The sequence below is a fragment of the Triticum aestivum genome, chromosome 2B (assembly GCF_018294505.1).
Source record: "Triticum aestivum cultivar Chinese Spring chromosome 2B, IWGSC CS RefSeq v2.1, whole genome shotgun sequence".
NCBI classification, from domain to species: domain Eukaryota; kingdom Viridiplantae; phylum Streptophyta; class Magnoliopsida; order Poales; family Poaceae; genus Triticum; species Triticum aestivum.
Window position 1 is genome coordinate 283,246,999 of NC_057798.1, and position 27,624 is coordinate 283,274,622.

Here is a 27,624-nt window from a genome sequence, read left to right on the forward strand (position 1 = left end):
AGCACCTCACTACCGCGGCAGGATAGCCGGACGCGAGCCGATGGCAACAAGACCGGGGGAGGTGCGACTTCCATGCACTCTCCACTACGAAGGCCAAAATCGCCGACTCGCCGGGTCCACCCCGACAGCAGCTCCACCGCGTCGTCGGACCCACGAGCTCGTCGCGACCAGCGCCAAGTTCTCCATGAACGACAACGAGAAGACGCTCGAACCCGCATTGAGCACCGAAGAGAAGCGCGACATCAATCCGACAAGCGCGCTGGGCCCTCTGTTGACATGCATGCGCCAGGGGAACCAGGTGATCTGCCGTACGCTGTAGGTTGTCCTGCGTTCACCCGTGAGCTGCGGCAAGTCCAGTGGCCCAGCACAAAGAATTTCAAACCAGACGTACCAGAGAAGTACGATGGCAAGACGCATCCGTCGGAGTTTCTCAGCATCTACACCATTGCGGTGCAGGCTGCCGGGGGACGGGACGACAAGATCCTTGCCAACTACTTCCCGCTGGTACTCAAGCCCAACGTCAGGTCCTGGCTCATGCACTTGCCGGACAATTCCATCTCTTCTTGGGCAGATTTATGCCATCAGTTTGTCGGTGCCTTTACAGGCGGCCACAAGCCACATGGCCAAGAGAGCGATCTTCATCTGCTCGCCCAGAAGGAAGGAGAGCCACTGCGCAAGTACATTCAGAGATTCAGCCGTGTACAACACAACATCCCAGAGGTCCACCCCGCCGCGATCATCAGCGCGTTCCATCAGAACGTGCGAAACCGAAGGATGAGGGAGGAGATGGCGATGTGTAAGATCAGAGACGTCAGCGAGCTTTACGCCCTGGCTGACAAGTGTGCATGCGCTGAAGAGGGGAGGAGGCTCCCCGGAGAGAGTACAGGAGCAGGAGGATCCGATAGTGAGGATGCCGCCCCGGCAAGGAAAGGCCGGCGGCGGAACAACGAAAGGAAAAAGGGCAAGGAAGTGCTAGCTGTCGAGCAGAACGGCAACGGAGGTGGCGCCAAGGAAGCTAAAGCTGGTGGCTCCGACAAGGAGGCCCAGCCTGTGGTGGCCGCCGACAAGCAGGACACCTCCGGCAAGCAGTATTGTAAGATTCACCGCACCAAGGGTCACGATCTCGAGAACTGCAAGAAAGTCGAACAGCTTGTTGAGCAACAAAAAGCTGAGTATGAGCGGCGCGACAAGGAGAAGGCCCAGGAAGGAACTGGTGGATCCGGCAAGAAACGTCCCGGCCGGGGAGGACGCCGCGGCAAGACCAAGCAGCGGCAAGGAGACAGACCTCCCCGTGGCCGCGACAAGGACGAAGACGACAATGATGATGAAGACATGGATGATGATGAGGCCGATGAGCAGGAATTTCAGAAAGCCACAGAGGTCCTATGCGTTGACGGCGGCGCCTCTCTGCATACTTCGTACCGCCAACTCAAGCAGTGGATGCGGGAGGTTAATGCAGCGGAACCATCCGTAGAGTCATGCAAGCCTCTGAAATGGTCCAGCACGCCTATCATCTTCGACATTGAGGATCATCCTGATCGCATAACTGCGGTCGGGTGCTTGCCGATGTTGGTTTCACCAACTATCCGCAACCTCAAGGTCACGAAGATGCTAGTTGACGATGGGGCCGGCTTGAATCTGATCTCCTCCGCGGTCCTCCAGAAACTCCAGATCCCTGACAGCGAGCTCGAAGAGACCGGCACATTCCAAGGAATCAACCCGGGAAGGAGCAAGCCGAAGGGGAAGATCACGCTGCTGGTCACATTTGGCAGCGAGCTGAATTTCAGAACTGAGAGGGTCGCATTTGACGTCGCCGATTTTCCATTGCCTTACAATGGGATCCTTGGCCGTCCAGCGCTCGCCAAGTTTATGGCAGCCTCTCACTATGCATACAACATGCTCAAGATGCCAGGCCCGATAAGTGTCATCTCTGTCCCTGGCGACAAGAAGGATGCCCTTATCTGTGCCGACAAGATCTACCGGGAAGCAGCAACCGCAGCTGATCACAACACACTTGCCGCTGAAGCTCCCGGGGGGAAGAAGAAGACCAAGTCCGGCAAGAGCTCTGATGCCTACTCCGGCAAGCGCACCTCTTCGGAGTGCTGCGCTACCGTCGAGGACGCACCATCGAGCTCCACCGGCAAGTGTAAGAAGGCAATGGCAGCTCCACCTGAGACTAAGAAGGTGTCCGCCAAGGAGGATGGCACTGGTGGTACCTTCACCATCAGTGCCACGCTTGACCCCAAATAGGAAAGCGCGCTCGTTGCTTTCCTGCGGGCGAATGTCGACGTGTTTGCATGGCAACCGTCTGATATCCCCGGTGTTCCCAGGAAAGTAATTGAGCACCACCTAGCCGTTTTTCCTCATGCTCGGTCCGTCAAGCAGAAAGTCAGGAAGCAAGCAGTGGAGCGCCAAGAATTCATCGCAGAAGAAATCAAGAAGTTGGAAGCAGCAGGCCTTGTCAGAGGAGTGCTCCATCCCACGTGGTTGGCCAATCCTGTTGTTGTGCGCAAGGCTAACGGGAAATTGAGACTTTGTATTGACTTCACTGATGTCAATAAAGCTTGTCCCAAAGATCCATTTCCCGTGCCGCGCATTGACCAGATTGTTGACTCCACAGCTGGATGTGATTTGCTCTCATTCCTTGATGCATATTCAGGATACCATCAAATCTTCATGGCAGAAGAGGATGAGGAAAAAACCGCATTTATCACCCCTTGCGGCACATACTGTTTTGTACGGATGCCCTTTGAGTTGAAGAATGCTGGTTCAACATTTGCAAGGGTAGTCCATGTCGCTTTTGAGCCACAGATACACAGAAATGTGGAAGCCTACATGGATGATATAGTGGTCAAGAGCAAGGACAAGGCTACCCTGATCCAAGATTTAGAAGAAACTTTTGCAAATCTGTGCAGGATCAACCTCAAGCTCAATCCCGAGAAGTGCATGTTTGGAGTCCCTTCCGGCAAGCTTCTCGGGTTCTTTGTGTCTCAGCGGGGAATTGAAGCCAACCCCGACAAGATCAAGGCCATCGAGCAGATTGAAGCACCGAAGCGCGTCAAGGATGTGCGAAGAATTGCCGGTTGCGTGGCTGCTCTCAGCAGGTTTATCTCTAAGTCTGCTGAGCGCGCCCTGCCGTTTTTCAAAATATTGAAAAAGGCAGGTCCAATGAAATGGACTCCGGAAGCGGAGAATGCGCTGCAGGACTTGAAGAGGTACCTGTCCTCCACTCCAATACTTGTCGCACCTAAGCCACAAGAGAAGTTGCTGCTGTACCTAGCGGCAACCAATCAAGTGGTTAGTGCTGCGTTAGTAGCGGAGAGGGAGGCGGATGATGAGCCAGCGACCGCGACAAGTGAATCCAGCGACAAGCAGGGGGCTTCTCCGACAAGCTCTGGTCCCGACAAAGATGAATCTGCGCAGACGTGCAAGGAGGTGCAGAAGAAGATGGTGCAGCGCCCAGTTTACTTTGTCAGCTCCCTTCTCCAGGGGGCTAGGTCGAGGTACTCTGGTGTGCAAAAATTGCTTTTCGGCCTTCTCATGGCCTCGAGAAAGCTGCGCCATTACTTCCAGGCACACGAGATCACAGTTGTCACTCGCTTTCCGCTGAAGAGGATACTGCAGAATCCAGAAGCAACAGGCAGGATTGTTGAGTGGGCACTGGAACTGTCAAGCTTTGGTCTCAAGTTTGAGAGCACTGCAACGATCCAAAGCAGGGCATTGGCAGAGCTCATAGCAGAGTGGACGCCAACTCCAGACGAAGAAATTCCAGAGACAAGCATCCCCGTCAAGGAGACAAGCAAAGAGTGGCTGATGTACTTTGATGGTGCCTTCTCACTGCAAGGCACCGGTGCTGGTGTGCTGCTTATCGCACCCACCGGAGAGCACCTCAAGTACGTAGTTCAGATGCATTTTCCCAAGGAGCAAGCAACGAACAATACCGTAGAGTATGAAGGTTTGCTTGCCGGCCTCAGAATCGCAGCTGACCTTGGGATCAACAAGCTCATTGTCAGGGTGACTCGCAGCTTGTCGTCCGCCAAGTAAACAAAAGCTATCAGAGCCCATTGATGGAAGCTTATGTTGATGAAGTAAGGAAGCTAGAAGCACACTTTGATGGCCTGCAAATGGAACACGTTCCACGAGCTCAGAATGATATTGCTGACGGCCTGTCAAAGTGCGCAGCACTAAAGTTACCTGTGGAACCAGGGATTTTTGTGCTCAAGCTGACTCAACCATCCATGACACCATCAACTGGACAGAATAAGAAGAGGAAGTTGGTTTCTAGTGACTAGTTTCCGGCAGAGCTTCCCAAAGCCGCCGCCAAGAAGGTCCCCAAGATCGACGCCAAGAGTGCTGAGGAGCAGTCTGCTCCGGCAAACCTCTTGGTTTGTTCTGTTGAAGCAAACGCTCCCAACAAGTTTTGCTTCGGCAAGCTTGCCGGGGTATATGACGCTCCGGCCGAACCGCAGGTTCTTGCCGTAGAAGCGGATGTTCCCGCAGCAACAGATACGCCTTTAGTCCTTGTTGTCGAGCCACAAGCTCCAGCATGGGCGCAGCAGATTGTCCGTTTCCTTCAGACAGGAGAGCTTCCCGAAGAGCAAGAAGAAGCTGAAAAAGTAGCCCGGCAGTCAAGTATGTACAAGTTTGTCGACATCACACTGTATAGAATAAGACTCAACGGTGTGAAATTAAAGTGCATTTGCCGGGAAGATGGACAACAGCTGTTGGCAGAGATACATGGAGGCATATGTGGTCACCACATTGGCGCAAGAGCACTTGCCGGCAAAGCATTCCGACAAGGCTTCTTCTGGCCGACAGCCCTCCAGGATGCAACTGCACAAGTAACCAAGTGTGAAGCGTGCCAGTTCCATTCCAAAGCAGATACACCAACCAGCTCAAGCTCTCCAGACGATCCCTTTATCCTGGCCATTTTCGGTCTGGGGGCTCGACATCCTCGGCCCCTTCCCCGAGCTGTCGGGGGCTTTGAGTTCTTGTACGTCGCTATCGACAAGTTCACAAAGTGGCCGGAAGTGGAACCAGTGAGGAAGGTGACAGCACAGTCAGCAGTCAAGTTCTTCAGGTCGATTGTTTGCCGTTTCAGGATCCCTAACAGGATCATCACCGACAACGGCACGCAATTTACGAGCCGCACCTTCATGCAGTACGTCCAAGATCTTGGCGCCAAGGTCTGCTTCGCTTCTGTTGCTCATCCGAGAAGCAACGGTCAAGCGGAGAGGGCAAATGCTGAAGTGCTGCGAGGCCTCAAGACCAGAACTTTCGACAGGCTGCACAAGTGCGGAAGAAACTGGATCGAGGAGCTGCCGGTGGTTCTTTGGTCGATCAGGACGACGCCAAATCGAGCCACTGGCCAGACACCCTTCGCTCTAGTCTACGGAGCGGAGGCAGTTCTCCCCACGGAACTCGTTTACGGGTCGCCTCGAGTGCTCGCTTATGATGAGCTCGAGCAAGAGCAGCTGCGACAAGATGACGCGCTGCTCCTTGAGGAAGACCGTCTTCAGGCTGCTGTGCGAGCCGCTCGCTACCAGCAAGCTTTGCGTCGCTACCATAGCCGCAAAGTTAAAGCCAGAAGCTTCGAGGAAGGCGACCTTGTTCTTCGGCGTGTTCAGTCCGCCAAGAATTCCAACAAGTTGACGCCGAAGTGGGAAGGCCCTTATCGGGTGAAACGAGTCACTAGGCCCGGCGCTGTCCGCCTTGAGACCGAAGATGGCATTCCGGTGAGCAACTCCTGGAACATTGAACATCTTCGTAAGTTTTACCCGTAGGGCGCGGTTGCCGGAAGCTTTTCCGGCAACCACCTTTTGTACAAGTCTTGCCGCTGTTGCATGTAATCCTTTGTACAAAGCCGGGCGCAGACCCCGTGCACCAGTAAAGTTCATGTGCCCCGCACATCTTGTCAGTTTTTTTATGCTATAATCCTTTTTCGCATATGTTATCTGACACTTTGTGCAGCACCAGACCCCGGTAAGCGATAACGAGCCCAAGGCTCCATATCATTACTTTATTTCTCTGTTTCTTTCTCAAAAGAAGGAAGGTTCCCTCGCCCACAAGGTTTACCAGGGGGGAAGGAGAAGATAATGGTGTGGACCAGGCCGTTCAAGAAAGTTTCTCCTTGCCGGGAAGCAGACGACAGAAAAGCTAAGTTGCTAAAGCTTGAGCAATCAATGTTTTTTTAAGTTTTTGAGTTATTTTCCTTGAACGACCGTGCTTTGTATGGAAAACCTGTGCGCGGAGGAACCAACTCGTAGCTAGTTGCGCCTTTACTTTGTTTCGAGTCCGCACAACTTAAGTGAGCTGCTAGCGCCCTTACTTTGCTTCGAGTCCGCTCAGCAACTTAAGTGAGCCGCTAGCGCCCTTACTTTGTTTCGAGTCCACTCAACAACTTAAGTGAGCTGCAACTAGTTGCGACAAGGTTGCTTGTCGGTAGCGACCCCGCCAGCAGGCTGCTGAAGTTCCGCACTCGGCGCTCGCGGCAAGGGTGCCTGCACCGGCAAGTTTCCCTAGAAAGCGTAGGGCAGAACCATACAAAGCCAAGAGTCGAGTAAAGGAAGTAACACAACAATTTTTTGCCTAAAATAGAGTTATATTACAAAAATAACTTGTTGCGCCTCTAATAAAGTGTTCCCATGACATGGCTGGCAGCGACAAGGAAAGAAGAAGTGGGCGACCTAATCTACGCGATCACCTTCGACCCTCTTGATTCCGCTCACCTTGTCCACAATGGGTGCGACAAGGGCTTTGAGCTCCTCCAGATCAGCTTCTGGCGGCAAGGTCCTGAGGATATTGGTGAGGCGGAGGCCCGGATTGTGGAAGGCCACCTTCACCAGCACCTTCTCCAGAACTCCGGCACAAATCGAGCGTGACTCGTCGGCCAACTGCTTTGGGATCTGTTCCCGGAGTTGCTGGAGCGCCGCCGCCACGCCTTTGAAGAACAGAGTGAGCTTGGCGCTAGGTTGGAGTTCCTCATCGGAAGAGTACCCGAAGCCTTCCACCCCGGGGTTATAGCATGCATGCTAGAGGTCGAGTGTCCGTCCTTTTGCTTCTCTTTCGTTCGCAGGGCTCGCATATCCTGGCCAGACTGCTTGAGGACGAAAAGGATAAGAAGGGCGCGCCGGCACCTGGGCCCCGGCAAGCCAGTATCGCTGGGGGCTGCGAGTGCCAAGAATCGTCCACGGCAAACCAGAGTTGCCGGGGGCTGCAATATCAGATAAGTCTTTCATCCCTCATCATGCATCCTCTTATGGACTGGGGAATGCGAAACCGCGTTTCTTCCCGAAAACTGCCGTGCTCCCTCAACTCTAGGCCCTGGGGCTCGTTCCCGGGGCCAAGTTTGGTCGTAGTCGCGGCAGCAAAGGGATGAAACGAGGAGACCGCACCCACCTCGTTCCCGCCTCCGTCAAAGGCGTGAGAAAGGTCGAGCGACGTGGGAAGGCGGCAGGGCCTGTTGCCGGGAGATGAAATGTCTGTCCGAGGGATACCAAGGATTTGCTCCTTGGCGTGGGTTCAACTCGCGAGACAAATAACCCGGCAAGCATCCCCTTTTCATTAAAAAACATCCCACTCAGGTACAGTCCATAGAGGATGAAAAACATGAAAGAGAGGATTACAAGTTTTAGATACAGCTAAGGCCCGAAGGCTTACAAATTAAAAAGATAAGATGCCCGTAATCCCTTTCCTGTCCCTCTCTTCAGGAGGCAGGTCAAGGAGGCGAAAAGGGCAAAAGGAGCGCCTAGGCGAGCTACGGGTGCCAGAAGACACCAAGAGAACATCCCGGGGGCCGTCCGAAGGCTGGACGGCGATGGCGGCGCTGGAAGCGGGGCTCGAAGACGGGGCGGCAGGACGTCAGCACGCTGTCGAGGGCACCACGCCCTCGTACTCCGACCTGACGGCCTTGTCGCCAGCCCTCTTCCCCTTCCGCAGCCTCCCTACGCCAGCCGCCCAAGGAGACGACCCCGGGGAGTTCAAGGAGCCGGCGACACGGATGATGGGGTCGCCGGTGCCGCGCGAAGCGGCGCCCGACGCCTAGTCGGACCCGCCACCCCGCCGCCCGCTACCCTCATCGTCGCTGTCGCTCTCCTCCTCGTCACTCTCGCTCGAGGAGGAGCCTTCGCTATCGGAGGAGCTGTCCACGCAGCACTTCGCCCGAGTGCCGAAGCACCCGAAGACCTTGACGGAGAGGAGATCGCCCTCCATCAACTTAAAATGGAGGGTAAACCCCTCCATCAGGCTGTGGATACGGGCGAACGTCTTCCACCTCGATCAAGATACATCACATTAGGGGCTGGGAATACAACGCGGACTCGCGTGCCGCTGATCCCACAGCCCCTCATGTGCAGTCTCAGTGTCTCGGGCGGGTCCAACTCCATCGCGCTCGCAAACGGAGCTGGAAGCCGGAGGCGACGACGAGGCGCCCGGCGCAGCTTGACGAAGAACTCGCAAGGGTCGTCCCCTATATGGACCGCCGTGGGGGGAGGAGCCGCCGGCGGAGGCGAAGCTGGCGCGCCGCCCCGCCCGCCTCTTCCCCGAGCGCCTCGACCTCGTCCTCGACCTCGTCCGCGACCTCGCCCCCTCCCTCTTCCCCTTATGGCTGGCTCTGCCACCACGGGCGCGGGAGAGGGAGAGATGCGCTGTCTGGCGGCGACCCTCGCCGCCACCGATGAAGGGCCTGGGTTCCCTTTCTCCATGGCGAATGAGAGAAAGGGGAGCAGAAGCTGAAGAAAGGAGGAGATGAGAGAGTGCGGGTTTCTGTGCTCCCCTCCCGCTCTTTATAAAGGAGCGAGGTGGGGGCTCGGCCGCCCCGCTCAGCGAATCAAGGCACGGGAAGAGCAGGGAGTCGGGGCCAACCCGCTGCCTCTGCTCGCGACGGCCCAGTTTCCCACTTCCACCGTCCGCGACCCCAAGCACATGGGAGCCGCGTGGCGGGGATGCAGAACCAAGGCGACGGATGAGGCGGCCTCGCTCCGCCTCATGATCGCGGGGAGTGGACGTCCCGAAAACCGCGCACCGGCCCCGTCTAGTAAATGCACCACACCCCCACGCCTACCTCCGTTTAGGGAGGAGGGCGTGAACCGTCCCCATCATCGTGGCCTGACGCATGCTCGAGGGGCTTAGCCCCGCGCACGCCGCCCGCGTCACCCACGACGCCGCGTTTGACGCGTGCTGTTCTGGGCGTGGGCGGCGGGAGCGGAGAGATATGCGGCGTGACCTAGGCCGCGCGTGCCCGTGCACTGTTTTGGGCCTGGCCCAACAGCGGTCGGCACCGTGTCTGGCCCAGGCCCGGGGGCTCCTATCGGTGTACTAGAGTAGGGGTACCCTAGTACCCCGAACTTGTGCACGGGCGGTCGCAGCATCCCGCGGCAAGGCTTGCCGGGTGACCGCCAAGACCCTCCGTGGTTCCCTTGAAGACCATTCAAGAACAAAGTACTCAAACCAAGGCCCCGGCAAGAGGAGCTTGCCGGGAAGGCCAACCAAGGCCCCGGCAAGAGGAGCTTGCCGGGAAGGCCAACCCAGGCCCCGGCAAGAGGATCTTGCCGGGAAGAGACAAGACCCCGGCAAGAGGAGCTTGCCGGGAAGGCCACCCACGGCACTTCAAAAAAGCTTGCCGCGACGCGCCCTGCGTCCCGGCAAGGCCCGATGAGCAACAAGCTCCCAAACACGACAAGACTATGACTGCGGCAAGGAGCTTGCCGCGGGAAACTCCCACTTCGTGCCCGCGCTCCAGCACACCTGCTAACGTGTCGCTCTAGGACTCTCCCAAGCACACGTGGCAGGAGGCCGCGCAGCTAGGGGTGCGCGGTGGCAAGCAGAGATGAAGAGAAGGCCATCGTGGCAAACAGTGGCGCTCCTAACGGTCACTTTTTGCACTGTTTAGGCAACTCAGACAGGCATTCAATGACCTTGTCCCCTGCCGTCAGAGTTAGGTAGGGTGCACTATGTCCACAGTAGCGGTAGCTGCACCTACCGCATGCTTTTCCATTTTTACCCTTCGAGTCTACGTTGCCACCTGTCGGTGACCCCTTGAAAGTATAAAAGGAGGCCCAAGCGCAACGTAGAGGGGGTTCGGCTCATTTGAAACATCAGGAACACTCTCACGCTCAGTCTGGCAGCGTCCATCGCTCCTGAGCAAGAATCCAATACACACAAACAAGCAGCAGTAGGGTTTACGCATCCGTGCGGCCCGAATCTGGGTAAAACTGCTCGCGTGTACCGCCTCGATCCGCTCTTTGTGCAGCCTCCGCCCTCACCGAATTGAAAGGGGCTCGGTCCGCCGATCCCCATAGGTGTTCGTGGATCAGCTTCCCCGACACAAGGGCTCTTCCTTTGATCTTATTGGATATTCAGACTCTGACTATGCTGGTGATCGTGTCGACCTCAAGTCAACGTCAGGCACATGCCATTTCCTCAGATGATCTTTGGTCTGTTGGTCCTCGAAGAAACAGAACTGCGTTTCACTCTCCACTGCAAAATCTGAGTACATTTCTGCTGGATCGTGCTGTGCTCAATTACTATGGATGAAGCAAACACTCAAGGACTATGGCATCAACGTGAAGAATGTGCCTCTCTAGCGACAATGAGAGCGCTATCAAGATTGCTCATAACCCAGTTCAGCACTCGAAGACAAACCACATCCAAATTCGTCATCATTTTCTTTGTGATCATATGTTGAAGGGCGGCATCTCCATCGACCATGCAAGCACTGAAGACCAGCTGGCTGATATCTTCACTAAGCCCTTGGATGAGAAGAGATTTAGCAAGTTGTGGTGTGAGCTAAATATCCTAGAATCTTTGAATGTTCTCTGAAAAGGACACACATCCTAACACTTATGCTGACTTGATGACTTAGATGCGCAACACACAAAGTAACATTTTTCTTCAATCAATGAAGACTAACCCTCTAAGTGTGAAGAAATTAATGAAGAAATTGATTCTCAGAGCTGTACGACAATTGTACGCGGTGTCTGAAATCAGCTTTCTTATACGGTGGGTTACGCCACCAACCAAAGTTGAAAATCTTCATTTTGAATTTTTCTTCGCTTTTGAAATTCCTCAGTTTTTCAAATTCTTCAACTTTGCATTGTCTTCACTCTTTCCGTCGTTATTCTTCATTGGCTATATATATACATATATATATATATATATATTTATGTCCTCTACAACATTCACTTATTGCTAATTCTTCAAGTTGATTTCTTCTGCTAAGTGAATGTGATCAGACCCTTCCCCCTCTATGACAAACTCAACCCAGTCTATTCACAAATTCTTCATGTGCGTTCTATTTGAAACTCATTCAAAATCTTCACTATGTCCTTGACAGCTGAAGAAATTTCGAACGGGACTTTTAACTTATCTTATCTAAATTTTTGGCTTTGTCGCTCAAACCGTTCCGCATCCCATGACAATACTTATCTATTCACCCACGATCTTACATGATCGCCACCTCTCAGTACATGGGTGACACATGTCAAGCAAATGAGAAGGGCCAGGGGCATGATCGTCCGATTTCCTCGGGCGTACAGTTTTTTCACTCCCACTGTAAATACCCCCGCCTCTTCCTCACTTCGTTTTTACTCCGTCGATCTCACTCCCGCTCGAGCTTCTCAAACCCTAGCGCCGCCGCTACTTCATCGCCGCCGGTGAGGAAGAGCTTCACTGCCGCGACCTCGTCGCCATCGTACTCGCGCCGGTTGCGGATTTCTTCACTCCGCCGTTGCCGTAGCTGTCTTCCTCTGCCGAGTTAGGGCGTGGAAGATCTGAACTGACAAACTTCACATCTACTCTTCCTAGTTCGTCGTGTTCTTCATCAAGGGTAATTAAAAGTTACTTTTACTGCCCTCTTTGATTCAAATGTTTTCTTGAAAATCTTCAAAGGTGTTTATTATTCAAATCCTCACACACTGAACACCTCACAGTTCATCTAATCTTGATTCATTTCTCTAAGCAATGATTTTCTTCAAGATTCCTCAATTGTGTGGATTTTCAATCTATACAACTCTGAAACCTAAGACAAAGAACGCTTAGTGAAATTATTCAAGACTCGTCTGGTCAAATTCCTAAAACTTATTCTTTTTAAAAACCTTCTGAGAACGCATATGACCTCTCCAAATTCCTCGCAACTATACTTTGTTCACAGGTACACATGCCCGCTGCTATATCACTAGGTTCTCATCAACTTAACTCATTTGCAGCGTTCCTCGAAGAAAATTTGCACACCTCTTCGGAAACTTCACTTGTTCATATTCCTCAGCTGAAGAAAATGGCTGACGGTAAGAAGCCATAGAAGGGAGGAAAGAGGCCTGAGGTCAACACAGCATTCAAAATTCCTAATGATGATATTTATGCTGGATACTGCACACCCCCTGAGGAAGATAAAAATCAGCGCAAGGTGCGCATTCAAAAGATTGAGAGGAGATGGGCACGGGAATGGAGGGACTACAGGTATGTCACTCCCAAGTATATGAAGAAATTTGCACTCAACGCTCCATGCCCAAGACCTCCATTGGCACCTGGACAATTGGCAGATCCCACCAGCCTCAAGCGCGGTGAGGATTATCCTAATGAATGGGAAAAGCACCAGGCCAAACTGGCCAAACAAGCAAAGGAAGCAGTGAGGAAATTTAATGAAGACTCTGCTGCTGCTTCTACCGCTGCTGAGGCCTCTGCTAGCAAGCCGAAGAAGGCCATGGCTAAGAAGACTACTCACAAGCCAAGTGTTTCACCCTCAATGCCCTCACGGCCAAGTTCCTTAGCAATGCCCTCACGTCCAGATTCTTCAAAGCCCTCACGGCCAATTCCTCAAACTGCTCCTCCTCCTTCAAAGTCCTCAGCTCCTCCGACAAAGTCTTCAGCTGCCCCGACTAAATCCTCTGCACCTGTGCATCTTGCCACGTGCCAAAGAACTACAGGCATCTCAATTGCCTCAGGAGCATTTGCAAGTTCCTCAGCTGCACCACATTGCTCAATTGGCCCCTCTCTGCTAAAGAAAAAGGCCACTGCTGGACAAGGCCCTCGACCAAGTCCTCATAAGAAGCAGGTCGCCTTTCAAGTGCCCTCTGATGACGATGAGGATGATGATGAAGAACTTACCGAAATCATCAGAGACAGGCAGGCCAGGGCCGCTAGAGCCAAAGGCAACAATGTGCCACTGTTATTGGATCCAAAGTTGATCCTAGACTACATCGATTTATGGCACAAGGACCCAAACACACCTTTGCTGAAGATGAACCTCACTCCTGGTCAAAGTCATGTTTTGACTGCCTTCATTGAAGAAGAGAAGTGGAAATTTGAAGAAGGAAGAAGATTGAAGAAAGCGCAGTACAAGAAGCAGCGCTACCTAAAGGACAATGTCCTCACTCTTACCCCTGATCAACTCATTGCCTTGCAAGCTGAGGTCAAGCAACTGAGTGATGAATTCAATAGCTACTATGCTGATTGGAAGGGCGCCAAGGTACGGTTCGTTAAGCTGACAGAGACATTCACTTCAAGTGCTGCTGCTCCTGTGCACATTGAAGTCACTCCGGCTGAAGCATATGCTCAGCCTACTAAAGAACATGCTAGCACCGCTGATGACAATCAGGCTATTGAATAAAATGAAAGTACCAGGGCTGACGACTGCATTCTAGCCACTGAAGAAATTGCCAAGACATCCACTAGTGGTGCGCTTGAAGAAAGTGAAGAAGTCAGGACAACTGCATCAGTTGCACCTGAAGAAACTGAACAAAATTCCTCTGCTCCTCTTGCACCTACACCAACTCTGATACTTCCATCTGCATCAGATGCGAAGAAGACCAAGGCTGCAGAGCGTGCAGCTGTGAAGAAAAGGAAGGCATCAACTTCATCATATTCTTCAGCTCTGAAGAAGATGAAGCCTTTGACAAGCTCAATTAACAACCCAATTGATGCCGTTCCTATCTCATTCATGCCATCAAAGGACCTTGTTCCTTTTGGTGAAGATTATGTGATTCCAAGTGAATCTGATGAAGAGAATCCTTCTGCTGCTTCGTCAAAGCAGTTGGATGAAGAAATTGAAGTGGATGAAATCCCTTCAACTCCAGTTGTCTCCTCGCCTATGCCACAGTTCACTGCTGAAGAGACCGACATTGAAGAAATGGAAGATGAGGATGTGGACATTGGCTATACCACACCTGTGCTGAATGATGACATTTGGGAAAGTCAGCACCCCAACTCTCTGATGTTCACTCCACTTCAAGCAATTCCTCAGTCCCCTACTGCTACTGAAGTACAAATGGGATTTGAAGAACCTCATGCAACCCCATCTGTCCATGAAGAAATTCCAGCCACTAGTGCTGAAGAAAATGTAAATGAAGAATTGAAGACCCAGGCTGCAGCTGAAGAAGAGCCAAAAATTCCTCAGTCTGTGGATCCTGAGATTGTGATTCTTGAGGTGGTGATGCAATTGACTGACACTCCTCAGCCCAAGCCAAAGGATCCCTTCTCGAAGAAGCAGAAGATCAAGGCTGATGACTTCTTCGGCGAGCATGTTTTCTTCACTGAATTCAATCCTTATGAGAATGCTCATCTTCGAAGGAAGCATTTCTGGACTGCTAGCCAGGCCAATTTCTATTCTTCACTGCTTTTCAACAAGGACAAAGTCTTCGACCACGAGCATATTCCTCACGTAGACATGGAATCAATGCCTTGCTTCTCTCAAGTCCTCAGTATGCTTCATGATGCAGGCTTGCTCAACTTTTGCTCAGACATTGTTGATTGGAATGAAGAGCTTATTCTTAAGTTCAATGCAATGATGCACATCACAGGTGATGCTGATGATACCAACACTTGGGTGTTGGACTCGATGACCGAAAACACTCATTACAAGGCACCAGCCTCTGAATTACTTCATGCCCTGCCAATCAGTCCTCCACCTGAAGGTGCTCATTGTCTATACCAAGAGCCTGAACTCACTGCTCATTACATGCAAGTGCTCATGAAGCCTTTGAAGCCTGGTCAAGCCCCAAGGACAAAATTCCTCGTGAAGGAGTTGCTGTATGTGCCAAGAACCGTCTAACGCATTCTGACGAAGACTATGAGAACTATGAAAGGCCACGACTCATCCAATGAGGAAATTGTTGGCATCATGAAGAATATTCTATTCAACATCATGCATGGCATCCCTATCAATTATCATGATTTCTTCACGAGGACTCTGGCAAATGTTGCACTTTCACCATTTGAGCTGAAGCCTTATGCTCCTTGGATTATGAGATTCCTCAAAACAAGGTCTTCACTCAACTACAAAGCTGACTTTCAGAATCACCTCAGTTACTTGCCTCCGATTGAAGTCCTCAAGCAAACATATTCCTCAGTTGATGAGAAGGGCAAGGCACTAGCTGTTATCGAGGAAGGTATTCGTCCATTGGATGGTTAGTTCCGCAAAGCTGCATCTTATTCCACCAATGATCACTCTGCCACTCATGATTCTGCTGCCAATGAATCCATGCCAAATCCTCAAGCCACTGCTCCTCGTGTGATGGCTGACCGAGAGCTGCTTCTTAGTCTTCACCAGAAGGTGGATCGAAACCACAAATGGGTTAAGCGTCAGTTTGGCTCTATTCTTCACAACATTACTTCTACACGTAATGCAGTGAAGAAAAACCATTACTACCTCCATGAAGTCTTCGATCGCACCTGGGCTATTCTGTCACATCTCTATGGTGATGAAGATCTGAAGCAAATGGGTTTCAAGGAAGATTTTGACTGGTCCGCTCCTCCACCAAAGAGATTCAAGAAGGTCAAGGTTCCTTCCTTGGTCACCAGTTCATATTCTTCATCATGCAACACGGACGAGTATGAAGACTTGGACGACACTGCGGCAGGCCCTACAATGACTCAAGACCCCAACAATGCTGGCGCTCCTCCATCATCATGATATTCTTCAGGGGCGTTAGTCCTCATTTTCAACCTTTTTGGTCATTCGATGACAAAGGGGGAGAAATTTGAGTTAGTCTTCAAGCGGGTCTATCTTATATGGGCATTTTTTCTAAGTTACAACTCTCGTTCTTTTGATGACTTTGCTGGATCGAGTTGTAATCTTAAACTCTATGGTGGCCTGATACTTTTGTTGAGTACTTCTGCATGCTGATTCCTCATTAATGTTAATGCACGCATGCTGAATCACATCGGTCACCATATTTCATCATGCATTTCAAATTCTTCATACTATATGACAAATGCGTATATGAATTACAAGATATAGGGGGAGATCTCCATGATTATACTCTTCAAGAGTGCATTGCTTCAAAAGCAAATTCCTCACTATGCACATCTTCAGGGGGAGTTCTTCTATATCTTGCAATCAAATTCCTCAATATCAGTATTTACACTTCATATGTTTATCCCCGTTGAAAACTTAACCTATATTTTCATCAATCACCAAAAACGGGGAGGTTGTAAGTGCATATAGTGCCCCTTAGTGATTTTGGTGTATTGAAGACTTATAGGTTAAGGGACTGATGCGCGTGTGAGTGTACACAGGTCTATAAGTCTATGAGGAGTTTGATATTTACAGAGAAAGTCGACCCCTAAAAATGAAGTTCTTCAACTGAAGACTTTGGATTTCTGAAGACTTCCCGAAGACTTTGAAAGTGAAGAAATTGGTGTGACTTGAAGACTTGGCAATCATTCGAGGAACATGAAGCGTGAAGACTTTTGTTTTCATAGTTTCATTTTCTCTTTCTTGAGTCATAGGAAACACCGTACTGTTAAAGGGGGTCGAGGAAATACTAAGGAAAAATTTCCATGTGATGCTCAACTCAAAATCCTACACCTACCAATCCCTTCGAGTGAAGCCATTGGAAATCTCATACAACTCAGTCATATTCTTCAGTGACAGAGACGAAGTTCTTCTGGTCTCTAAGGAATTTGTTCTGACTGAGGAGTTAGGAATTCGCGAGTGCGGATTGCCTACACAGTGAGGAACATGATAGCCCTGAGGAATTTGAGAGTCAAATTTCCGACCGTTGCTGTGCTACGCGCCAGCTATCCCAAAATATCTACCAACCTAACGGTCATATCATTGAAGGGCATTTATGTCTTATCATGTCGGGCTGCTCCCTAGGCTATAAATAGCCGCCCCCTACAACCACTAGCTGGTTGGCTGCTCTGAGAGAAACTGACACTTGTCATTTGAGAGCATCCCATCCTCCGAGGACTCTGAGCGAAAATCATCAAGTGAGGAAAACCCAAACCCAACACACCTACAACCCAAAGTGATTGAGCATCACTAAAGAGATTGATCCTGGATGGGTCCGACGCTTGTTACCTCTGAAGACTGTGCTTCTCCCAGACAGTTAGGTGTCATGGTCTAGAGCATCCAAGAGGAATTGTGGATCGCCGAGTGACCTAGTCTGTGAAGGTTTGGAAGTCACCTGAAGACTTACCACGAGTGATTGGGCAAGGTCTATGTGACCTTAGCTCAAGGAGAATACGGTGAGGACTGTGTGTCCTCGAGTTTAAATACTCAGCCGCTCCAACCAGACGTACAACTGAGACAACAATTGGAACTGGTCTACCAAATCATTGTCTTCACCAAGATTACTCGTTCTATTTCCTCAACTCTTTCATTTCCTCATTTCGGTTGTTGTGTGCTTGTTCATATCTGTTTGAAGACTTTAAGTGAAGACTTTCTCAATTTCCTCAGTTAAACTTCTTTAGTCTGTTCGTCTTCATCCTGTGTTATCCAGTGCTTACGCTTTCTGTACTCTGTGCTTGTCTTCATTTCATCATGATGACTATGCTTGTGTTCTGCTATGTTTACTTTTGAGTACTTATTCTGCTGCGAGTAGTTCTTCATTTAGGAATTTCCTCACCAGCAAATTCCTTAGTGAAGAATTCATAAAAATCGCCTATTCACCCCCTCTAGTCGATATAATGCACTTTCACCCAGCTTCAGCGTCAACAACTCAAGACCCTCGCGAGGGGCCAAGCCTCACGAGGCGGACAACACCAAGACCTCCAAGGGGGTCGGTCTCCTCAGGCTGGCTCCCAAGGAGCGGAGATTTCTATGCAAGGTGCACCTCATGAGGCTCAGCTGACGTGAGCCATGGCGATCAAGGCCAGGCGGACGCCGGGCGGGTGCTAGCGGGCATAGAGTACCAGTTTCCTCTTTGGTGCAAAGGAGGCAAGTAGCAGGTGCGGAGTCCCGAGGAATCAGCCAAAGGTTTCCATTCTGGTGCAACAAGACCAAGACCGCCCGGACGGCAGGATGGAGGTCATCGCCGAGCCCACTGCAACGTCACGACCGGAGGCATTTGCAGGCGAAGACCACTTTAGTCAGGATAGGATGTACTTGTTGTCTCCCTTGAAATCTGGCCATTGTGGGATCCCTTCCCGCCAACATTTGGGAAGAGGACCCATGCCACTATAAATAGGACTTAGCCACCGCCATAGAAGCGGATCGATCCGAACGGATCAATCCAAAGGGAGCTAAGCCATTCCTCCTTGGCCAGCTCTCTTGAGCTCAAGAACACCTCACCTCCTGAGGCTGTTCATCCATTGTACTAGTTCATCCTCTGCCCCTCGAGGCAATCCACCACAAAGCTGGAGTAGGGTATTACACTACAAGGTGGCCCGAACTAGGATAAACTACTGTGTCTCTCTGTCCCTTTGAGCTCGACGCGCTAGGCTGTGAGGATCGCGAGTAGGCAGGCTGGGTAGGTTGAGATATCCGCACGCACCCCAGAGTTCGAACCTCTCAAGGGTTTGCGGAACCCAAAATCTGACATTTGGCGCGCCATGTAGGGGTGCGTCGGATCTTCTCTTCCGGCGATCGATCCACCGCTACTCCGACGTTCCATGGTTGACGCACGCCGGCTTGCGCTAAGCGCTGGGCCGCGGTTGCCGCCCCCGTCACTCAGATAGCACCAGCGGGCGACGACTATCCTCGCCGTCCTCCGTCACCAGCGGCTAACTCCGCCATGGGCCCTGCTGGTCACGAGCAGCAAGCTTGATCGCTGCACCCATCCGTACGCCGCGATGGGCGCACCACCACTCCATCGCTGACTCCGGCCTCTTCGTCCTCCCACACGCGTCGTGGCCTAGCAAATGCGCAAGCTGCTCTGCTCATGTCACGGGAGCTCCTTCACTACTACCCAGTTGACGACTTCTACGAGGAGTGGCTCGAACGCATCGCCGAGCTTGTTAGTGCCGCTGGATACTCTGCTGCGCCGGCCCGCTCACTGATTCAGCAGCCTCCTGCCGCGGGCGATGTGGCTCACGGGGCGCCTAAACCACCTCTAGTTCGGGCCGCCATTGTTGAACCAAGGCGGACGGAACCACAGCGCGACCCGCAGCGTTAGGCGCTTGTGCATGAAGAAGCGAGCTGTCAAGTGGTGCAACGGCCCCAAGAAGATGCATGTGCGCTTCCACCACCTCCACGTCAAGACCGTGTGCCGCCTGTGGTGGTGGCAGCGCGCGAGCACCAAGACCAGGCTCCACCACCCCGACAGGCTCCTGTGACCACGGTAGGGTGCCGTGCGTTCACCCTAGAGCTGCACAACGTCATCTGGCCGGGCAAGTTCAAGCCTGACCTGCCCCCGCTCTACGACAACACCGCCGACCCTGCTGAGTTCCTGCAGCTCTACGAACTGAGCATCGAGGCGGCCAGCGGCAATGAGAAGATCATGGCAAACTGGTTCCCCATGTCCCTTAAGGATGGCGCACGCTCCTGGCTCCTGAACCTCCCCGTGGGGTCTGTCTCCTCCTGGGACGAGATGCACGACCGCTTCATTGCCAACTTCCAGGGCACTCGCAACCGCCTGCTGGCCACGGGTGACCTATGACGCATCAAGGAGCAGCCCGGAGAGACCCTGCAGAAGTACATCCAGTGCTTCAACAACATTTGCCACAAGGTCCCCAAGGTGTCGGATGAGTCCATCATCTCAACGTTTACTGATGGCGTCCGCGACATCAAGATGGAGAAGGAGCTCGCCATACATGAAGACCTCTGCACAGCCCTGGAGATGTTTAACATGGCAAACAAATGCGCGAGGGCTGAGGAGGGACACCTCTCCCTCCTTGAGCTCCCCGATGCCGACCCAGAAGACAAGAAGGCCAAGGACAAGGACGTGAATTGCAAGGGGCCGGCTATGCTTTCAGCCGAGCCAGAGATGAAGTGCGACAGCGATCACCCTGAGTCATCCAAGAGCAGCCATCTCTTCTGCGTCGTCCACAACATGCACAACAACAACACCAACGACTGCCAGGAGCTCAGAGCCCTCCGCGACGGGCGCCTCGGTCGATGCTCTAAGCACAATGATCGAGGCTACGGTTGTGGAGGTGGCCGAGGTGGAGGACACTGGGACGGCCGCGACCTTCGCCAGGAGTGGCGTGACCAGCCTCGGGAGGACCACTGGCAGGGCCAGCCTCGCTAGGATCGGCCTCAGGGCAACGCCGGTCTTCCTTCGCTGCCTCCATCGCCAAGAAGGAACGAAGATCATCACCAGGACGAGGGGGTTGGGGGCTTCCAGGAGCCTCGTGCCATCGCGTGCATCTTGGGCGGTTCCCAGGCCCCAACCTCTCACCGCGTCTTCAAGTAGTTCACGCACGAGGTGAACGCAGTGCTCCCCAAGCCCGAGGCGACACGCCCGCTCAGGTGGTCCAAGTACGCCATCACCTTCAACTCCTCTGACCAGCTCAAATGTGCGGCCACAGCTGGCGCACTCCTAATGCTCTGCTCGCCCATCATCAACAACATGCTCGTCACCAAGACCCTCATCAATGGCGTAGCAGAGCTCAATGTTCTCTCTGTCCAGATGTTCAACAGGCTCCAAGTGCCATACCACCAACTTCAGCCTACCAAGCCCTTCTCATGAGTGACTGATGGCTCCACGCATCCGATAGGGCAAGTCTGCCTCCCTGTCACCTTCGACAAGCGCAACAACTACCACACCGAGCTCATCGACTTCGACGTCGCCGATACTCGCCTGCCATACAACGCCATCCTCGGGTACCCAGCACTGGCCAAGTTCATGGCGATGACGCACCATGGCTACAACATGCTCAAGATGCCAGGGAGCAGCGACATCATCACGGTCGCCTGCGAGGAAAAGGACGCGGTGTGCTCTCTTGAGCGCGCCTACTAAGCTGCAGCGATGGAGAACCCTAAAGACAAGGGCGATGTCCTCCCTCCTGAGGTCGCCCTGAAGACAAAAAAGCTGCTGCTGAGCCCAGGATCTCGTGAGGAGGCATCGCCCGATAGTGCCGCGTTGAGCCTCAGGTTCATGGATGGGACGCCTTCACCTATCGCATAGGAAGGCGCGCCCGGTGCCCCTCTCAGGCCGGGCTCGGGGGCTCTCCTTTGGAGGGCCTCAGACCTAGCCAACATCACGAGGGAGACGCTCGGGCACCATGTGGAGGCATGCTTCAGCGCACGCTTCTAAGGAGAGAGCAAAGGGCGCGAGGCACCAGGTGCTCAGGAATTCATCATCAAGGCAGTTAAGGAGATTCAGCTTGCCTATGCAGGGCGATCGTCACCCACCGCCGGGCACGGCTCCTTGCCCCAGAGAGGGTGAGGAGTTCCGCGTCTGCATCAACATCCCAGGGCTCAACAGGGTCACATCTCAGCAGCTCTTCTAGCCGTCTCATGTCGGCAGATGTGAGGGTCCCTGAGGGAGTCCTGGATTGGGGGGTGTCCGGATAGCCGAACTATCACCGTTGGCCGGACTCCTGGACTATGAAGATACAAGATTGAAGACTTCGTCCCGTGTCCGGATGGGACTTTCCTTGGCGTGGAAGGCAAGCTTGGCGATACGGATATGTAGATCTCCTACCATTGTAACCGACTCTGTGTAACCCTAACCCTCTCCGGTGTCTATATAAACCGGAGGGTTTTAGTCCGTAGGACGAACAACAATCATACCATAGGCTAGCTTCTAGGGTTTAGCCTCTTTGATCTCGTGGTAGATCTACTCTTGTACTACCCATATCATCAATATTAATCAAGCAGGAGTAGGGTTTTACCTCCATCGAGAGGGCCCGAACCTGGGTAAAAACATCGTGTCCCTTGTCTCCTGTTACCATCCGCCTAGACGCACAGTTCGGGACCCCCTACCCGAGATCCGTCGGTTTTGACACTGACATTGGTGCTTTCATTGAGAGTTCCTCTGTGTCATCACCTTTAGGCCCGATGGCTCCTTCGATCATCAACAACGACGCGGTCCAGGGTGAGACTTTTCTCCCCGGACAGATCTTCGTATTCGGCGGCTTTGCACTGCGGGCCAATTCACTTGGCCATCTGGAGCAGATCGAAAGCTACGCCCCTGGCCATCAGGTCAGATTTGGGAGTTTGAACTACACGACTGGCATCAGCGGAGACTTGATCTTCAACGGATTCGAGCCACAGCCAAGCGCACACACTGTCTCGATGGGTATGATCTAGCTCTGCCGCCGAACAGTTCTTTGGAGGCCGCATCAGCGTCCGCTCCGACCCTTAGCTCGGAGCCCGACTTCGCCGATCGAGGACGAGTGGCTGGACACCGCCTCGGGGGCTACGATCTCTACGGAAATTGAGCCGAACACCATCCATGTCCTTTGCAAAGCCCGTGACTCCGAGGTGCCGGACTCCTCTCCGGACTCCGAACCTCCCGCGCCCCTGCCAATCAAATCAGATTGGGCGCCGGTTATGGAGTTCACTGCCGCGGACATCTTTCAGCACTCGCCCTTTGGCGACATCCTGAATTCACTAGAGTCTCTCTCTTTATCAGGAGAGCCCTGGCCGGACTATAGTCAGGAAGGTTGGGATGCGGACGATGAAGAAAGTCAACACCCACCCACCACCCACTTTGTAGCCACTGTCGATTATTTAACCGACATGCTTGACTTCAACTCCGAAGACATCGACGGTATGGACGATGATGCAGGAGACAACCAAGAACCAGCGCCTACAGGGCACTGGAAGGCCACCTCGTCATACGACATATACATGGTGGACATCCCAAAAGATGATAATGGCAATGGAACAGCGGAGGATGACCTCTCCAAGAAACAGCCCAAGCGCCGGCGTCAGCGGCGCCGCTCTAAATCCCGCCACAGCAAAAACGGTGATTCCGGCACGGGAGAGAATAACACCCGGATAGTGCCGAAGAAAACCCTCTCCAGCAGGATTCAACACAGGAGGAGGGAGAAGCCATCCCTCATGATAGAGCGGCAGACAGAGAGGTAGAGGACGATAATTATATGCCTCCCTCCGAAGATGAAGCAAGCCTCGACGACGACGAATTTGTCGTGCCCGAGGATCCCGTCGAACAAGAGCGTTTCAAGCATAGGCTTATGGCCACGGCAAGCAGCCTCAAGAAAAAGCAGCAACAGCTTAGAGCTGACCAAGGCTTGCTAGCTGACAGATGGACCGAAGTCCTTGCAGCTGAAGAGTACAAACTCGATCGTCCCTCCAAGAGCTACCCAAAACGCAGGCTGCTACCCCAATTAGAGGAGGAAGCACCCAATCCTACATCACCAGCGCATGACGCGGCCGACCGGCCACCTCGTGGCCGCGACAGAGAGTCCTGTAGGCCCTCCACCAAAGCTGCACCCCAGCGTCGCTTGAAAAGTACAAAGCCACAGGGAAATGCGCCAGACTTGCGAGACATATTGGAGGACAAGGCAAGGCAAATAAGATCGATCTACGGATCGCGTGGGTGCCCCATGACACGTGATGACAACCGTTACGCTGGATACAACAATAACGGCCGGGCCGAACACAGTAGATAAAGCTCATTTGAGCTGTATCGTGATATAGCCCAATATAGAGGCGCCGCACACCCACTATGCTTCACAGACGAAGTAATGGATCATCAAATCCCCGAGGGTTTCAAACCCGTAAACATTGAATCATACGACAGCACAACAGATCCTGCGGTTTGGATCGAGGACTATCTCCTTCACATCCACATGGCCCGCAGTGATGATCTACACGCCATCAAATACCTCCCACTCAAGCTTAAAGGACCAGTTCGGATACCAAGGACAGCAATGGCAGGTCGCATCGCAACAAGCACAAGCGCCACATTAACGACGATAATGCTGACAATACGGTAGTCAATGCCGGATTCAGAGGCTCTAAACCCGGTCAGCGGAAAAAGCCATTCAAAAGAAATACTCAGGGCCCATCCAATTTGGACCGAATACTCGATCGCTCGTGCCAGATACATGGCACCCCCGAAAAACCAGCCAACCACACCTACAGGGATTGTTGGGTGTTCAAGCAGGCAGGCAAGTTAAATGCCAAAAACAATGACAAGGGGCTGCATAGCAATGATGAGGAGGAGCCCCGGCCGCCGAACAATAGAGGACAGAAGGGCTTTCCCCCACAAGTGCGGACGGTGAACATGATATACGCAACCCACATACCCAAAAGGGAGCAGAAGCGTGCACTAAGGGACGTATACGTGATGGAGCCAGTCGCCCAAAAGTTCAACCCGTGGTCCTCCTGCCCGATCACTTTTGATCGAAGGGACCACCCCACTAGCACCCGCCACGGCAGATTCGCCGCATTGGTTCTTGACCCAATCATTTACGGATTTCACCTCACTAGAGTCCTGATGGACGGCGGCAGTAGCCTGAACCTGCTTTACCAGGATACAATGCGCAAAATGGGCATAGACCCCTCAAGGATTAAACCCACAAAAACGACCTTTAAAGGCGTCATACCAGGTGTAGAGGCCATGTTAGGACCCCGATCCTAAGTCACACCGATCTAGCATGTAACACATCATATCACTTTGCGGCCTCACGCACGGTATTCCCACGGGTGCCACCTTACCTGGTCCGGGACCGTTTGCGCCTTTTGGCTCACGTATATGATAGTGTCGCTAGCATCCATATGACCAAGAACCCGGGCTGACATGGCTAGTCGTGAACCCAAAGTGGCACTAACTTACAGGGACAGGCATCCATGACCCAGCATCGAACGTGTCGGTCATCAGCGAGTGAATCCAGGCTGTAGCACTGGGCTAGCAGGACTCCGGTGAATTGGGCTGTAGCAGGCTAACAGGACTCCGGTATTCATCGCGTGATATTTCCCCGAAGGGACAGACACAGGAACGAAGAAGGACACATGCCGGCCAGCCTAAGTGTTCCAGAGCAGTAGCAAACTACCATGGCTCAGTGGAAGCACTAGGAGACATTTCCCGGTAAGAGAGGCTACTAAGGATAAACAACTAGATAGCCAGATCCCACACATACCAAGCATTTCAATAACATACACACAATATGCTCGATATGTGCAAATACAACATGTCATCACAACATGACTCTACGACTCAAGTATTTATTCAATAGGCTCCGAGGAGCGAGATATTACAAACATGGGTCTCATGACCCAACAATCAGAGCATACAAGTCAAACCACAAGCGGAAGCTTAACATGTCTGAGTACAGACAACTATAAATGAAAAAGGCTGAAAAGCCTGACTATCTACCAGATCCTGCTGAGGGCACAAGATCGTAGCTGAGGTAACAAGCTAAACGGCGAAGTCCACGTAGAACTACTAGCGAGACTGAAGTCTCTCTGCAAAAACATAAATTAAGCAACGTGAGTACAAATGTACCCAGCAAGACTTACATCAGAACTAACTACATATGCATCATTATCAACAAAGGGGATGGTGGAGTTTAACTGCAGCAAGCCAGCTTTGACTCGGTGGCTATCCTGAACTACGACTGCAAGTAACTCTTTTGAGGTGGCGCACACGAGTCCACATATTCACCATATCAATACACCACTATGGATCCGCTCCCGTCTCCCTACGAGAACGCCATCCAAAGCACTCACGCTTATCTTGCGTATTTTAGAGTATCCACTTTCACTTGTCTATGAACTGTACAAGGGGTCCAAGTTTCCATATCCGAGGAATCCGGCTATTCGAATAGATAATGATAACCCTGCAGGGGTGTACTTCTTCACACACGCTTTCGCCACTTATCGCCCTGTACACGTCATGTACCTCGGCAACCTTCAAGCAGAAGCCGGGCGAGGGAGTCGGCCACGACCTGACTAACCGAACAAGTCTCTAGTCCAGGTTTATCGCCAATTCGGGTTCCATCCGCAAGGAGATCCGGCCGGGGTGTCGCTTACGACCCCAAACGATGTGAGCAGGGTTCCCAAGCCCACCATCCGGGTGCCACTTGGTACACCGTGCCACTGTGCCTAGTCTATCCCAAGCCCACCTGTACCGGGTGCCACTTGGTAGACTACTAACACTACCTACAAACACCAGAAACTAGTTGCAACTCCTGGACAGAGATCAAGTTGATTAATAAGTCGAGAGGGGCACTTAAGCATTCCAATGTGTGGTAGTAGCTGGTCATGGATCACAAACACAGAACTCACTTCCTGAGGACGGCTGCAATGAGACAACCCACCATGTACTCCTACATGGCCTCTCACCGCTACCTTTACCAAATCGTGTTCACACACTTAGCTCTCAACGGTAGGACATTTTCACACACCTCTGGTTCATCCCCAATGAATCAGACCTGACTCAACTCTAAGTAGTAGCTGGCATGACAAACAAGCAAGAATGAGTAGGCACAACAGGGCTCAAACAACTCCTACTCATGCTAGTGGGTTTCATCTATTTACTGTGGCAATGACAGGTCATGCAGAGGATAAAGGGGTTCAACTACCGCAGCAAGTAACAGATGAATCGTTGTTGTCCTAATGCAGTAAAAGAGAGCAGGGGCGAGAGAGTGGGATTTTATCAGAATGAACAAGGGGGTTTTGCTTGCCTGGCACTTCTGAAGATAACATTGAGTCTTCATCAGTGTCAACGATCACATCATCGGTACAACGTCTATCGAGGGGGAACAACACCGGCAAACACAGAAGAAACACGATCAATGCAATGCACAATATGATGCATGCTATGACATGGCAATATGATGTGATTTGAGCTAATGCAACTAGCAGCAAGTTAAATGGAGTTGGTTTGAACCCTAGGTTCAATTTCAAACTCCACATGTGATTATTTAAATGCCATTTAATTGAATTGTCCTAAACAGCAGCTATAAGTTGTTCTAACACGCACGAAAATGGTACAGATGGATAGATTGGATTTTTTTGATAATTTTTCATATATAAATTATTTCATTCTGAGCTACGGTTGAATTTCTATAAATTTTTGAAGTTTTAGCTATTTCTAGAATTTTCCTGATTATTTATAAAATAAACTAAATTCCAGAAAAGGAATATTGCGTCAGCATGGCGTCATGCTGACCTCAGCAGAGTCAACAGGGGCTGGTCCGGGTCAAACTGACCAGTGGGGTCCACCTGTCATTGACTCAGCACTAACCAGGGTTTAGTTAACCCTTAACTAAAGTAATTAGAAGGGCTGGGGCCCACAGTCAGCGAGCCAGTGGGTAAGCTAAAATTTAATTAGCATCTAAACTAAATTAGCAGGGCCTCGCGCCCACATGTTAATGACCCAGGGGGGGTCAAACCCTGGTCAACTCGGTCAAACCTGCCGGCGACTAACCGCCGGCGAGGTCCGAGACGGCGACGATGCGCGGAATCGCAGCACAGGCCACGGTTCGAGGCGCGGATGGCACCGTTAGAACCCCGAGCCTCGTCCGCGTCGTCTGGTGCTAGTGGGGTCG